We start from the raw sequence: 14405 nt of genomic DNA on the forward strand, positions 1-14405 counted from the left end.
AAGTGATCTATGAGATCATTAAAGATAAAAATAAGCATTGAAGAATGGGAGGCTTGGAGGCAACAGGACATAGGAAATAAGAACAATTGAGGAAGAATTACTAAATCAGAATGGCACACCAGAGAAAGAGAGGCAAGGATTTAGGAGATGCAACATGTATTTTACATAAGAATTGAATATGTACATTTATCTTGTAATTTCTTCAATGATGTATGTTTACAACATTTATATTTAATACTATAAGTTAAAAAATCAAAAAAAGTTTTAAAGTCAAGTCAAAAAGAAAGAATATGAGCAGCAACAACAAAAAGCTGTGAGATTGAATGTTTTACTTACAGAAAGAAGGTCATTAAACCACTCAGATATAAAAATGTGTTCCATTTCATCAGAAAAGAAGGCTGATTCAGAGGACAAAAATCAAGAGCTGAGAGAAAGTAATGAATACACCAGTGATTCCAAGGCCCCAGGGAGTTAAATAAAAAGACAAAGATGCCCAGACCATGGATTATACTCTGAAACACATCCAACATTTTCTTGTATCTGAAATGCTTGGGCCTGTGATTTCTCTCTTTCTATTTCCTCCATGCTTGAACTCTATGGTCTGCTATAACTATTTGCTAATACTTATTCTAGCATTGTGTGCTGAGGGTAGTGGTAAAAAATAATGTACCTCTTTCATTTTGTATGTTCTTAGATGGAGAAATATTACTCCCAGGTACTTGGTTTCTACCTTTACACATAAAACAGGTCATGAAATTTTGAAAGCTGAAACAAGGCAACTTAAGGGATAGTTTAGCTTACTTTATTTTAGATTATAGTATTTCTATTTCAAAGGTGATATTTTGCACATAAGTGAAATTCTGGGTTTTGTTGACTGTCAAAATGAGAGGATCAAGAGGTGACTTAGGAATCAAGCTTAAGGCTGTGCCTCTAAGGAACTACTCATATTATGTAGTTAATTGGACTGGGAAATCATCTTTTAACTATAGGTTGCACCATTCCATAGACTCCTAGACTGAATAAAAAGAGAAATGAAGCCAAGTTCCACCATTCTTTTCTCCTTGTTTGTATATACTATAGGACCAGCTGCCTCAAGTTCCTGTCACCATGATTTTTCTCCTTGATAGACAATACACTTGAATTGTGTACCAAAATAAACCTGTCATTCCGTAAGCTGCATTTGTTAGGTGTTTTGTGGCAGATATGAGACTAACAAGTAGATGTGTGATGAGATCAAAATATAAGGAATTTAAGAGGCAGTAAATTTATTTTTGAATGATGACTAGAAATAAATCATGTAAAAAAGATCTCTGCTACCTGATATCAGTCTTGCTTTCATGTTATATAGAAAAATGAATTTATAGATCTAATTAAATTATTGATTAACCGATCTTACAAAAATAAGAGATAATATGAATTGGCCTACACAAATTTGTCTCAGAAAAGTGTTTTATTATCAATTGTAAGATGGGAGATGAAGTATCTTGAAGTATGGAGCTAAGCTGAGAAATATTCACTTGGAATAATATATCATTTCTATTAGCAGGCAAGCACTAATGATTCCACTATAAATTAATAAAATAACCAAATTAAATTGACCTTTTTTGATTCTGGATCTGTAATAGTCATATCTTTAATCATTTTGCTTACAGAAAAACAGGAAAATTTTGCTATTTATTTTCCTATTTATTTCTTTTTCTTAAACTCACTTCAATTGCATTTTCCTCCACTAGACTTTCTAAGAACCCCCAGCATTTTGATATTAAATTCAATAACCACCCTTCATCTTCATCTTTTGTAACTTAACAGTGATGTTTAAAACAGATGCTACCAAGTGCTTTAGGCTCATCACTGTTTTAGTTACTCTTCTGTTCCTGTGATAAAAAGTGTTCTGAAAGACAGCAATTTAAGTAAGAATTTATTTTTGCCTCACAGTTCAAGACACAGTCCATCATAATGGAAAGTCTAGACATCAGAATCTTGACACACTGATTGTGTCATATATATAATCAGAAAGTAGAGAATGAAGCATGCATGCTGCTGTTTAGATCCCTTTCTTTACTTACATCAGAGACCAATATCACAGTCAAGAAATGGTCAGTTCACAGTCGGAATGATTTCCACTTCAATCAATGTAATAAAGGTAATCTTCCTGTCCCTAGGAATGCTTGAGATGCTTAATCACACTAGAACACTGTGAGATGCTAATCCCACACCAAACACTAAGAGAACACTATAGAATACCTACCTTATTTTTTGTTTCACAACAGAAGTTGAGCAAAGTTTAGATATTCATCTATCAACATTTATGACAGTTTGACAGCTGCTCTTGGGAGAGTGACATTAAATTCTTAGAATTTTGTGTATTCTTTGTGTAAGAACATATTGCAATTTAGTGTCCAGAGACAATGCTAAAAAATAAAATAAAGATACATTGCTGCTGACCTTTTGAAGTTGGGCTTATATGTGTAAAAATGATAAATGACAAAGGCATGCAAGGAAGGCAGCAAATGGTATTGGATGTCTTTTGTTATATAGACCTTGGATATTTTCTTTTTTATCACTGCATTTGTGATATCAGTACTTTTGCTATTGCAATCAGTACCATGAATACAAATTCCTTCTTGTTCATATCTCATATCTAGTACATCATGAAATTTGGTACTCCCATAAATTAACCAAAATTTTCTATTTCAGAAGTTGTAATATTCTTAAAGAAATAAGGTACACTGGATGTGGTAGTTTATACTTGAAATGCAAACACAGAAAACTGAAGCAGGAAAATTAAGTTTGGGCTAACCTCAAGCAATCCATATATTCAAAGCCATGTCATTACCAAAACTTTTAATGGTTTCTTATCTTACTCAGAACATAAGCCAGTATGTTTTTTTATAAAATATAATATCATGCATAATTTATATTTCCTTGTTATTACTACCATTTATTAGATATAAATTAATATATGCTTTAGTCCAAAACCTGTAAACCTTTATTTAAAGCATATTATCACAAAGCTATGTTTTCTTCATTCCTATACTCCTATGTTCCATATTTTGCTATGTTTTACATATATTTGAGTCCTAATAGTCATATATAATTTTATATTAATTTTATATAACCTGTGGATACTTTATATTTATGCACTTATATACCAACTTCATAATTGTTCACATTTAGATACTGTTTTAAGAATGATTTATTAAGGATCTACTATGTTTAAATGAAGGCAATGATGTTCAATAGACATATTTGAATGACATAGAAAAACAAAATATAAAATAAAATATAATATTCATACAAAATCTTACTTAGGAACAACTCAGTTAAAACTTTGGAAACATCAGAGAAAAAGAAAGCAGAATGATTAAGAGCTAGAGGATCAGGTTGGGATATCTGATAACACATAGTGTTTTCTACACATAAGAAGCTATATCCATGAAATATGAAAAACATTGTCAGCTAAACAACTCCTGAACAATGATAACACCAGTCGCCATGTTAGCACAGATGAAGAATATTTCATAAGTTCCTATCTAAAGTGGAAGTTTCAGCTTTCTCTTAAAACTCCTTTGTGTCTTGTGAATATGTTTTTTGTTTTGGGCCCATGTGTGGGGTGTCAGATATGTGAATTTTTTTCCATCACTGAAAACAGATTTGTAACTTTGTTAGCTGAAAACAGATTTATGAAAGTGTGTAAAATGTTTTGCTGGAAGCTACCTCATTCGAGGGGTATGGTTCTTTCCAGGTGGAGAACATCCTTGTGTTGCCTCTGTGAAGGGATAAGTAGAAGCACACAGGCTTTAGAATGCAGTGCTTTGCAATGGTTCACAATGCTTCACTGGTCTTCATTTTTCTACACTTCACAGAGAAATGCTCTAGAGAACTTTGCATGGCATTCTGGCTGAGTCTTGCCTCTCCTGCTGATTTATGCTACTTTGGTAGAGAATTGCTGCTTCCTCTGATTCATGCCAATTTGGCTGAATCTTGCTGTTTCTACTAAGTTGTGCCTCCCTGGAGGCTGTTTTCTAGTCTGCTGGTATCCTGACAACAAAGACTGGACTTGTCTAAAGAGGTCCAAAACTCACTTTCCTACTAACCTACTTCTCCCCTACACCAGATAGGTGAGTTAGGAGGGAGATAGAAGCAATTAAGAACCCTAAATAAAGTAGGTTTTTGAAATATCTAAGCCTACATCAATCTGTGGATGAAAAGTTACAAGAAATAATGATTGCTACAAAAAGGAGAGACAATCTTCTCTAGAGGTGAATCTCCTGATAGATTATCTAATCCCAAAATCCCAGACTTAAATACAAATGGTCAGCACAAAGTGAGCTCAGCAGGTTGTATGTATAAACGTTTGTGTCTATGTATGTAACAATAATAATTAAAGAATGGAGGCCAACTATATTTTAGCATCAAAAAATAAAATAAAATACAAAATAAAAAACTCAATCAGAAAAACCTTGCTTTTAGATCTATGGACATTACTTTATTGACAGTATTTCTAAAAGGCTAATAAGTCATATTTAGGAGAAAATAAACCAATCCTTTTTAAGGAGAATCTAAATATAAATGAGCAAAGACTGGTATATTTTAGTTCACTGGCATTTTTCTATGTGACATCTAGTATGATATTTTTACATTGTTCCTGAAGGAAGAAGTCTGTTGTATGCTATCACATTTCGACTGTGACTAGTAAATTGTTGTGGGTCGTGAAGTGACCTGTAGTATGCTTGTCTCTTTGCTACAACAAACCACACTGAATAGGATTCCTAATATACTATCCATTTGTCTTCAGAAGGTGATTTCCACAAAATCACCCTCATGCTACATTTCTGGCCAGTGATGATTTGAGCTATAGAAAGTAATCACAAGTTGTTGCTGAGGCTTTCATTTCTATCAAAAGATTTTATACAGAAGCCAAAGTGGTAAATAATTTAGCAGTTGGATAAACTAAAGAGGATTTTTCAGCAAAAACATCCCTTTGCTTTATCCTTTGATGTGAAGAAGAACAGGGGGAAGATGAGAGTTTAGTCAGTGGAACTTTCTCAGTACATCTATCCATAGTCAGTAGAATATTTTTTTTAATTCTCTAAACTTTGCAGTTAAGGGAAAAAGTAGAAAACAGAAAAAAATGAGATTAAGTGTCTCAAGGAAGGTACTCCAGGGAAAAAAGTATTCAGTTTTTCACAAACATCCTGCACAGAAGACAAAAACAAGCATATCTGGAGTTTTAGTATTCCTTCTCACTAGGGCAGTTTAGCACTCTGTATAATACATACATACATACATACATATATATATATATATACATACATACATATATATATATATTCATCTTATGAAAGAAACATCTGAAATATAGTGCATGTTGAAATTTATATCCAGAAATATTTTTCATTTATCAGTGGCAGGGCAAGTGAAGTAATGAAGCAAACAATAGTGAATCTGTGATGATCTTTGGAAAGTGAGCCTAATTTTGGAACTTGGTGGAACACTAAGCTAGAAATATCCTTTGCCAGTTTTGTCATTTATTTACTTTGCATTTTCATGTCATAATAATAAAAAATTGTAAAACTCTTATGTTTAAAAGTTTCCTGCCATAATGTATTATAAATGTATCCATTAAGATTTAATTGCACAACTCTGAATTTTGAGTGGTTGTTGTTTTCTATGTTAGACTACATCTGTTTCAAAGACTTGTTTCTTTGATGAGGGTGAAGAGACATGACAGGAATATATTCACTATAAAAATAGGCACTGATAAAAGGAGTTATTAATCTATTACTTATAAGTAATCTTAAATATTTTCAAATAAAATAATACATGGTAAACTGTAAAGGGTACTCATTGAATTAACAGATGTATTTGAATAATATATAAATATAGAATATTAAATAGAATGAATAATTTAGATCAAATTTTTTTCAGAAAATAATCAATTAAAAGGGTTGTTGTTGTTTTTGTTTTTGAGACAGAATTCCTCTATATAGACTTGACTGTTATAGAGCTTACTCTGTATGCCAGTCTGGCTTTGAATTCACAGATATTGGCCTACCTATACTTCAGCAGTGCTGGGATCTAAGGCATAAGTCGCTAGCATCCAGCAAAGAATTGTTTTTGATAAGTAGGAATTTGGATATTAAGCACAGATATATTTAGTAGTCATATATTAATAACAGTGATTAGAAACAAGAATTACTTGTATCTATAAAAAATAACAATGTGGAAAGTAAAATGAAATATAGAAGAACATAAATATAATATAAAATTAGTGTTGTTAGGTGTTTACAGAAAAAAACAAGCATCAGCAAAAATTTCAGTAAGTGACAGACAATTAATGCCTCATGCTTCTGTTTCAAAAGAGAGTTCATACATTTAGGTTCATCTTAGCTTCAGCTCGGAGAGTCATTGATAATATACAGATATATGACTGTGGCTGGGTTCAATCAAATTTTGTGGCCACATATATTTGATTTTAACACATTTCATCTGCTAATAAATATCTCTTGCCTTCTTCTTCTTCCTTGTCTTTCTTTTTCTATATTTTAAAGCATTTTATAGTATCTTTATTAAGTCAAAAGAGATATAAAAATAGAGTGAAAGCCATTTAAACTACCCCGTCTCAATTTTCCCACCTATCATAAGAAATAATCATAACTGTATGAAAACAGCTAGGACTAATGAAATAAGATACTGTACCAACTTCACCTGTCAATCTATCAAAGTTAAATGTTATACCTGCAGAAATACATTAAAGAAAAAAACTTTCTTTCACACTATTTGACTATACTCTGTATACTATTTCAAATTGTTCTCTCCTAAATATATATCTTTTTCTCTTTCTACATCTAAAATGGTGCTGGGGCTTTAGATGCATCAGATCGTCACAAGTTGATGCATCAAAATATTTGGCTTAAGAGAAAATCATTTTCTCCTTCAATACTCAATATCAAATAGTATGCCCCAGTAAACTCAGCCTTCAGTAATTATAGAAGGTATTAGCCACATGGTAAGCTAATAATAAAGCTGCACATTTATTTTAATTTTTATTTAACCATCCATTTCAGAGCACTGTTGGGAGCCTTGTGGTAAGGGGGGGATAATTGGTAAGACCGGAATTAGGCTCAAGAAAAAAATTTCAATACTGCAATTTGAGTTCTAATACTCAACATTTAGCTTCACAATAATGCAGTTACTATTACTAAAGTGCTTGATCAAGTATATTTGTATTTATAAAAATAATTTCATATTTACATACTACTCTATGGATACAGTGAAACACATAACAAAATTTTCAGATTGAGATTTAGATGTCTAAAATTGTGATACACAGAAGACCTTAAGTACATAGCTTTTACTTGGTACCATCTACCCAATTTTTGAGGTCTCTAAACATTGTTTTACAAGCTTGTTCCAAAGTTCCTAAATTTAAAAAATACTTTTTCAAATATATTTCAAAGATTCAAGATGTCTAAACATTGGTTTAAGATAATTTGAGCTCAGTTAAAAATTACTATTTTGCTCTTATCCTTTTTCTCTCTCATCTACTGCTCACATTTCTCTTACCTCTCTCTTTCTTACAATTTCTCTCTCTGTCTCTGTCTCTGTTTCTGTCTCTCTCTCTCTCTCTCTCTCTCTCTCTCTCTCTCTCTCTCGGATTCAACTTCTCCACTCTTTCCTTCTCTCCCCATGCTCATACTGTAAAACTTCTTGATCTAATATCTGTTGCTCGGCATCTTATTTCCTTATTTTTTAAATTATTAAATTGGTGCAGTGATTCAGTATGAAACCTTAAGGGCCATAAATCCCGTCTCCTTTTACCATTCAAAACAAATTCCTGTCTCTAAGTATTCAAACTGCTCTCCTACTTCTTCCTGCTGCCACTGGCTGGAACTCAGACTAATCTAGTCATGTTTGCTTCTAGCCACCTGTGAATAAACCTTTCTGACCAGCTTTTCAAGACTGCCACTGAGTATCCTGCCAGGCTTCATAAATCCAGGACATCGCCAAAGCAGCTACCCACAGTTGCCTTGGTCCAACTTCACAGATCATGTCAGCTGGAAGTGCATTGCTTCTCCTAGCCACAGATGTTCTCACACCCTGGATAGCAAATACAATAGTCTACTCTTCCAGGACCTGCCCAGCATTTCAGACCTTTTATCTCCCTGTCACCTCCCTACTGTCAGCAGGAAGCAGTCAAAGACATTGATTACTTCACCACTTATCCATTTACAAAAGGCTAAAATGATGTACTCCAGACCCAGGACAAATAGCACCAGGTTTTCCCGAGACTCCACATCCTTATCAGCTACAGGACATGGCTGACATATCCTGCCTTCTACCCTGAACTTTCAGGACAAAGTTTTTCCTTCCTCTTCACCATATTATCTGTACATTTTGTTGCTTTTGCTTTTTCTCTCTCTTTTCTCCCTTACCTACATTTATATACTTTAAATTACCTTACATAGAAAACAATCCAAGATTTCTCATTTTTTTATTATAGAAAAATTGAAGAATGTTAGGATTCTGCTTTAGTATGCCTACCTGTGATGTCATTGCCTACGTACTGTAGAGGTGTGTCCTTGGCCAGTATAAAAAATGATAGACTCAACTTGTCCTGCCCTCTTACCACTTCTCTTTCTCATCTCTGTCTTATACCTGTCTTATCTCTCTCTTTCTCCCTATCCATATCACTCTGTTTCTTTCTCTGTCTCTCTCTCTCTCTCTCTCTCTCTCTCTCTCTCTCTCTCTCTCTCTCTCTCTGTCTCTCTCTCTCTCTCTGTCTCTCTGTCTCTCTGTCTCTCTGTCTGTCTGTCTGTCTCTCTCTCTCTCTCTGGTACCCATCCTCCCCCTTTCCTTTTCTCCCCATGCTCATACAATAAAACTTGTCCATATAAATAAAATAAAATTAGATTTTTCGAGATCGGTCAAAGAAGGTGATTGTGGAACCGAATACCACCCCTACCACTAATCTCCCACCTGAGGAAGAGGAAAAAGCAGAATCTAATCAGGACATTGCTAACCAAGAACACTATATCAAACACTCTTTACAGAACAGGTGGGCACTCTGTTTTTTAAAAAAAACGATAAAGGCAAAACATTGCAAGAAAACCTTCTATTGATGTCTAAGTTTGATACTATTGAAGACTTTTGGGCTGTATACCACTATATTCTGTTGTCTAGTAATTTAATGCCTGGCTGTGACTAATCACTTTTTAAGGATGGTGTTGACCCTATGTGGGAAAATGAGAAAAACAAAGGGGGAGGATGATGGCTAATTACATGGAACAAACAGCAGAGACGAAGTGACCTCAATTATTTTTGGGTAGAGACACTGCTGTGTGTTACTGGACAATCTTGTGATGACTACAGTGATGATACATGTGGAGTTAATCTTAGAGCTAAAAGTGCTAAGATAGTAATAGGGACTACTGAATGTGAAAAGAGACACAGTCACACACATAAGGAGTGTATACAAGGAAAGGTAAGGACTTCCTCCGAAGATAGTGATTGGTTATCGGTCCCATGCAGACAAAGCTACAAAGAGTGACTCCACCACTAAAAATAGGTTTGTTGTTTAAGAAGACACCTTCTGAGTATTCTCACAGGAGACTGTGTCACACAATCAAGGTTGGGAGCTGAACCAAAGCTCATCAGAGCAGAGTGCACTGCGTTGAAGCTGATTCCATCTAAATGTTGCTAAGAAATATGAGAAGTCTCATTCACCTTTGTCTTGTACTTCTGTGTTCATTCTTACCCCCACCCCATTTTTTGCTAGTCTGTACTATCCCAATCAAAGAATCACAGTGTAGATCACTCCAGAATCTGCAGTTGTGTTCCTGGCCCACTCTTTAACAGTCGGTTAGAAGTAGCATTGCACGCACATTTATTTCTAACGTGTTCAGAAAAAGAACTTACATTTCTATTACCTTAGCAGGAAAAGATCTCTTTCTGCTCCATTCCACAAAGGAGCAAATTTTGCTGGTGTGAGAGTCTGAGTACAGCTTTCTAGCAACCTTCTGTTTCCTTTCACAGCATTGTCCTTGCTATCCTCTTGGTGATGGCTGCTAGACTTTAATTTATTTGCTTCCCTCCTTGATAACATTAGTAATTCTGATTTCAGTTTTCCCATTTGTTTTTTTTTTCCTCATGCAACATTGGTAAAGGATCCAGGAATATGTCAGAAGGGTGCAATAAACATTATACTTGTGCTTTCTTCGGCAATTTTTTGTTAAATACAAATCTTTGCTAAAAATTCATGCATTTCGTTCAAATCAGTGATCTATGTCTGTGTGATCCCTAAACATAATTGTGGACTATAAGAATGTGACAGCATAATTACATTCCTAACTAGAATTAGTATGTCTGCTTTCATATAATTATCCTGTACTTTAACACTTTGCATTTTTTTGGTTATTTTGGTTTGGTTATAATTGCTCAAGTAGAAAAGAAGTCCCATTCATATTAAGACAGTGTACAAAACTGTAAATAAAATGTGTACAGTGAATTGTCTTTTAGACAATAACAAAAAATTAAATTAGATTTTTCTTTTTGTCTATAACAAGACCTTTTATTACAAGTTTAGTGGAATTAGAAGTTGATGTAGACAAAAGATTTTTTTTCTTATAACCTTGTTATCTTAGTAGTAGAAAATCAAGGAAGCTTTCAGGCTAAATTTGTTTTTTATAGGCACTAATAAGTACACAGAGTCTACAATTGCAAGAAAAATAAGTCACAGCTCTATCACTTAGGTTTATCTGTCACCTCATTACATAAAATTATCAACATTTGTCTATTTGAATCATTTAAACTCTGCTATTGAAAACAATCCAGAAATAATGGATAATAGGGACAGTTAACTAGATAGATAAGTAAGTAGATGATAGATAGATAGATCTATAGATAGATAGATAGATAGATGATTGATAAATAGATGTATTTGTATAGAGATTTGTAGGTTGATAGATGATATATTTGTAAGTACACAATAGATGAGGAGCTTTATTAATAGAATGGGTTTATGTGCTTAAAGAGGCTGAATTTTTCCTTGACATGATATCTGCTAGCTGTTCATCCAGAAATGCTAGTAAAATGATTCTATCTTTGCCTGTATCAGTAGAAGCAAGAAAGTTAACTGTATTATTCTCTATTTGAGGTTTAAATACCAAGATCCCCAAGAAGGTCATCGACTTAGATCTTCAAGCTCAAAGGCCCTTGACCTGAATTGTTTTTATAGTAGCAGAGGAATCTTATCAGTACTACAAAAAAATAGAGCAAAAGTCAATTTCTTTTTTTATTAAATATTTTTTGATTTATAAATATATATTTATGTTATTATACATTTATACAATAAACTACCTACAGCAAGATGAGCCATGAAACATTCAGGAATTATATAAATTTTACTTTCTTAGTGTTTTGGCTATTTGTATTTGGAAGTCGTGAAGAAAACATCTTTTCTTATCTTGGCACATCTAAAATTCTGAATGTGAATCAATATCTATCATATCTCATCATTATCAACTTAAAACATCTGTCTAGACCAAAAAACATCTTAACCTCTAAACAACTAAGCTTACTTGTAAAACTAAACTATCGGGCCTTCAACCCCATCAGAGACTAGAGAAGGAACACAATTGATTACCTGAGTATACAAGGAGCATGATGTGCATCAAAGAACATCCTTTTAGATATTGCTTCAAATATTACAAAGAATCCACTGGGCAAAACATCCTCCTTTCTACCACAGACAGAATTCTGCCTACAAAAGGGCAAGCTTGGATGAAGGCAGAGTCGATGTCCAAATTCTGCCAAGACAGGGTAAACAAGTCCTCAGTAGTTCCTACCTTACAAATATGTCTGTCAGATGTATTGGAACAGAAGGCTGAAGATGATGATTCAATGTTAGAGAGAGTTTTTGGTGACTGTTCAGGTAGAAAACTGTGTCTGTCACCTTCTCATTTGGGAAGCTACTAACCTGCATTCCCTGTACATTCAGGGATGTCAATTTCTTTTCTCTATTCTTTTAATTATCCATTTATCAAAATAGATGGTTACTCTCTATATAGGTAGAAAGCAGATCTTACCCATAGCAATTAACATAGCATCTTCTGGAAGTAGAGTACTTTTTTACTTTTCTTATTGTTGTGACAAAATATCTGACAGAAACATCCTATTGAAGAAAAGACTTACTCTTAGCTGATAGTCTCAGAGGATAAGGAAAGCATTTTGACTGAAATCTCTCTAGCTGTAGTAGTAGGACCATAAGTCAGCATCTTCTCAAATATTAGTAGATGAGGAAATGCAGAGAGAATAAATAACGAAGCCAGGCCTCACTGCTAATGACCATCCTCTAACAGAGAGGCCCCATTACTTTTTAAAAGTTGCAGAAATCTCAGACTAGTGTCAGCTGCTGGATAAACAGATAGCATCTGTTTTTGTCTAAGTCTATTCCTTATGTTCAGCTCTGGGATTTTACAAAAAGCTACTACATGGGATGCCTAGAAAAGCCTATTGAGCACATCCTAGAGGATGAGATGTATAAGATAAGTACTCTATCCTACCTTTCAGGTAGATAATTCTCAGATTCAATCTACTCAGTTTCGTAGACAGCTCTAACTTGATGTGGTCTGTTAGCATAAAGCAATTACTAGTATGATAATACATTCTATTACTGACCATCTTCTTTCCCTAATGCACTGTTCTTTATCATTTACATTATATCTCTGGAATCATTTCTAAAGATAAGAAATCATACCACAATTTTCATAAAGTCTTAGTCTTTCCTTTGTGTCTATGGGAAGCCAATATAGGATAGTGATAGTCACTTTAAATAAATACATAGCAACTCACTATATATTCAATATGCAGAATATTACCAACTTAAACTTATTTATAAACACTAGCATGATGATTTAGAAGCCACATCTTCTGATTAGAAATAACACAATCAATTATATTAAGTAGGTTACTGTAAAACTTTCTTTTAAATGCATGCTGAACACATCTGGAAAATTGGGCTTCCCAAGAATGTTCTTTAAAAACCAGCGTGCAGAGTCACACACACTATGAATGTTGAAATGGATCAAAATAAATTATACATAGGTAGCATAGATTTCATTTGGTTTAATTCTTCATAGTGCATGTTCAAAATTATTTGGAGAGCTAATTCCAAATTTATTCATGGTTTGTTGATAGGTATTTTCAATTTTCATTTTCAAAACAAACTGAAGGATGTGGGACACAACTTTTGTTATTATATCTAATGAGAAAACCAATTCATTATCTGTGGTTAATCTTACTTAGGACATCCCTTCAAACTAAACAAGATCAATATTTTATATAATTATTTGAGAACATTATATTTGAAAAATATAGAAGGCATAATAAAGTATATATGACATGTATACATAAACTTATTTATTATTATTCAATGTAGTTTATATTAATATATTCCCCAAACTAGTTATATCAAAATTATATGCAAACAGATGAATAATTAGATAGGTAAATGATACATAGATAGATAGATAGATAGATAGATAGATAGATAGATGTTAAGTAGGAAGGATGAGATGAAATGAATATCCAGATGCAAAGATATGTAGATAGATGACACACAGTGTGGTGGACAGTTTTGTAATCTTAACACAAGATAGGCTCAACTTGGAAGAGAAAATCTCAATTGAGATATCACCTCCATCAGATTGGCTTATGGAATATGTCCTTGGTTAGTGATTGATGTGGGAATGTCCAACAATCTGTGGGTGGTGCCACCCCTGGGAAGGAGGTTCTGAGTTGTATAAGAAAGCAAACTGAATAAGACACTGAGAACAAGCCAGGGTACAATGTTCTTCCTGGTGTTTACTTTTGTTCCTGCCATGAATTCTCTTTAGAATGCTATGTGGTTAGGATATGTAAGCCAAATAACACAATTCTTATCCAAGTTGCTTTTAGTCATTTTAGTAAGAGAAAGAAGCCTGGATACAGACTGATAGATAAATATCTCTTGTCTATATCCAAGCAACAATGAATCAGACTCTCAGAATATGTAAGCACAAAAAATATTGTGGGAACTGGAAAGATGACTCAATAGTGAAGATCATGTATTAGTCTAACAGATGATCCTAGCTATTGTCACGTTCTCATGTCAGGCATCTTACAACTGCCTATAATTGTCATGTTCTCATGTCAGGCTTCTTACAACTGCCTATAACTCCACTTTGTGTGTATCACATACTATCTTCTAGGAACCTTGGATCATCCATTCACATGTCCAAATCCACACACTGAAACACACACACACACACACACACACACACACACACACACACACACACACACAAAGTTAAACTTTAAAAGCCAAGTTCTGTTGTTAAAAACATTCCCACATGGTAAGTTTA

General features: G+C 33.7%; 1 pseudogene across 1 annotated transcript; it reads left to right on the top strand.

Annotated features, from left to right (window-relative positions):
• Positions 1 to 2113: 2113 nt before the first annotated feature.
• Positions 2114 to 9699, top strand: LOC311601986 (eukaryotic translation initiation factor 4E-like; annotated as a pseudogene). The gene is made up of 2 exons: positions 2114 to 2143; positions 8916 to 9699. The product of its transcript is annotated as a eukaryotic translation initiation factor 4E-like (transcript).
• The last annotated feature ends 4706 nt before the right edge of the window (positions 9700 to 14405 follow it).

Source organism: Acomys minous, assembly GCF_964271855.1.
Source record: "Acomys minous genome assembly, chromosome: 7".
Taxonomy (NCBI): Eukaryota; Metazoa; Chordata; class Mammalia; order Rodentia; family Muridae; genus Acomys; species Acomys minous.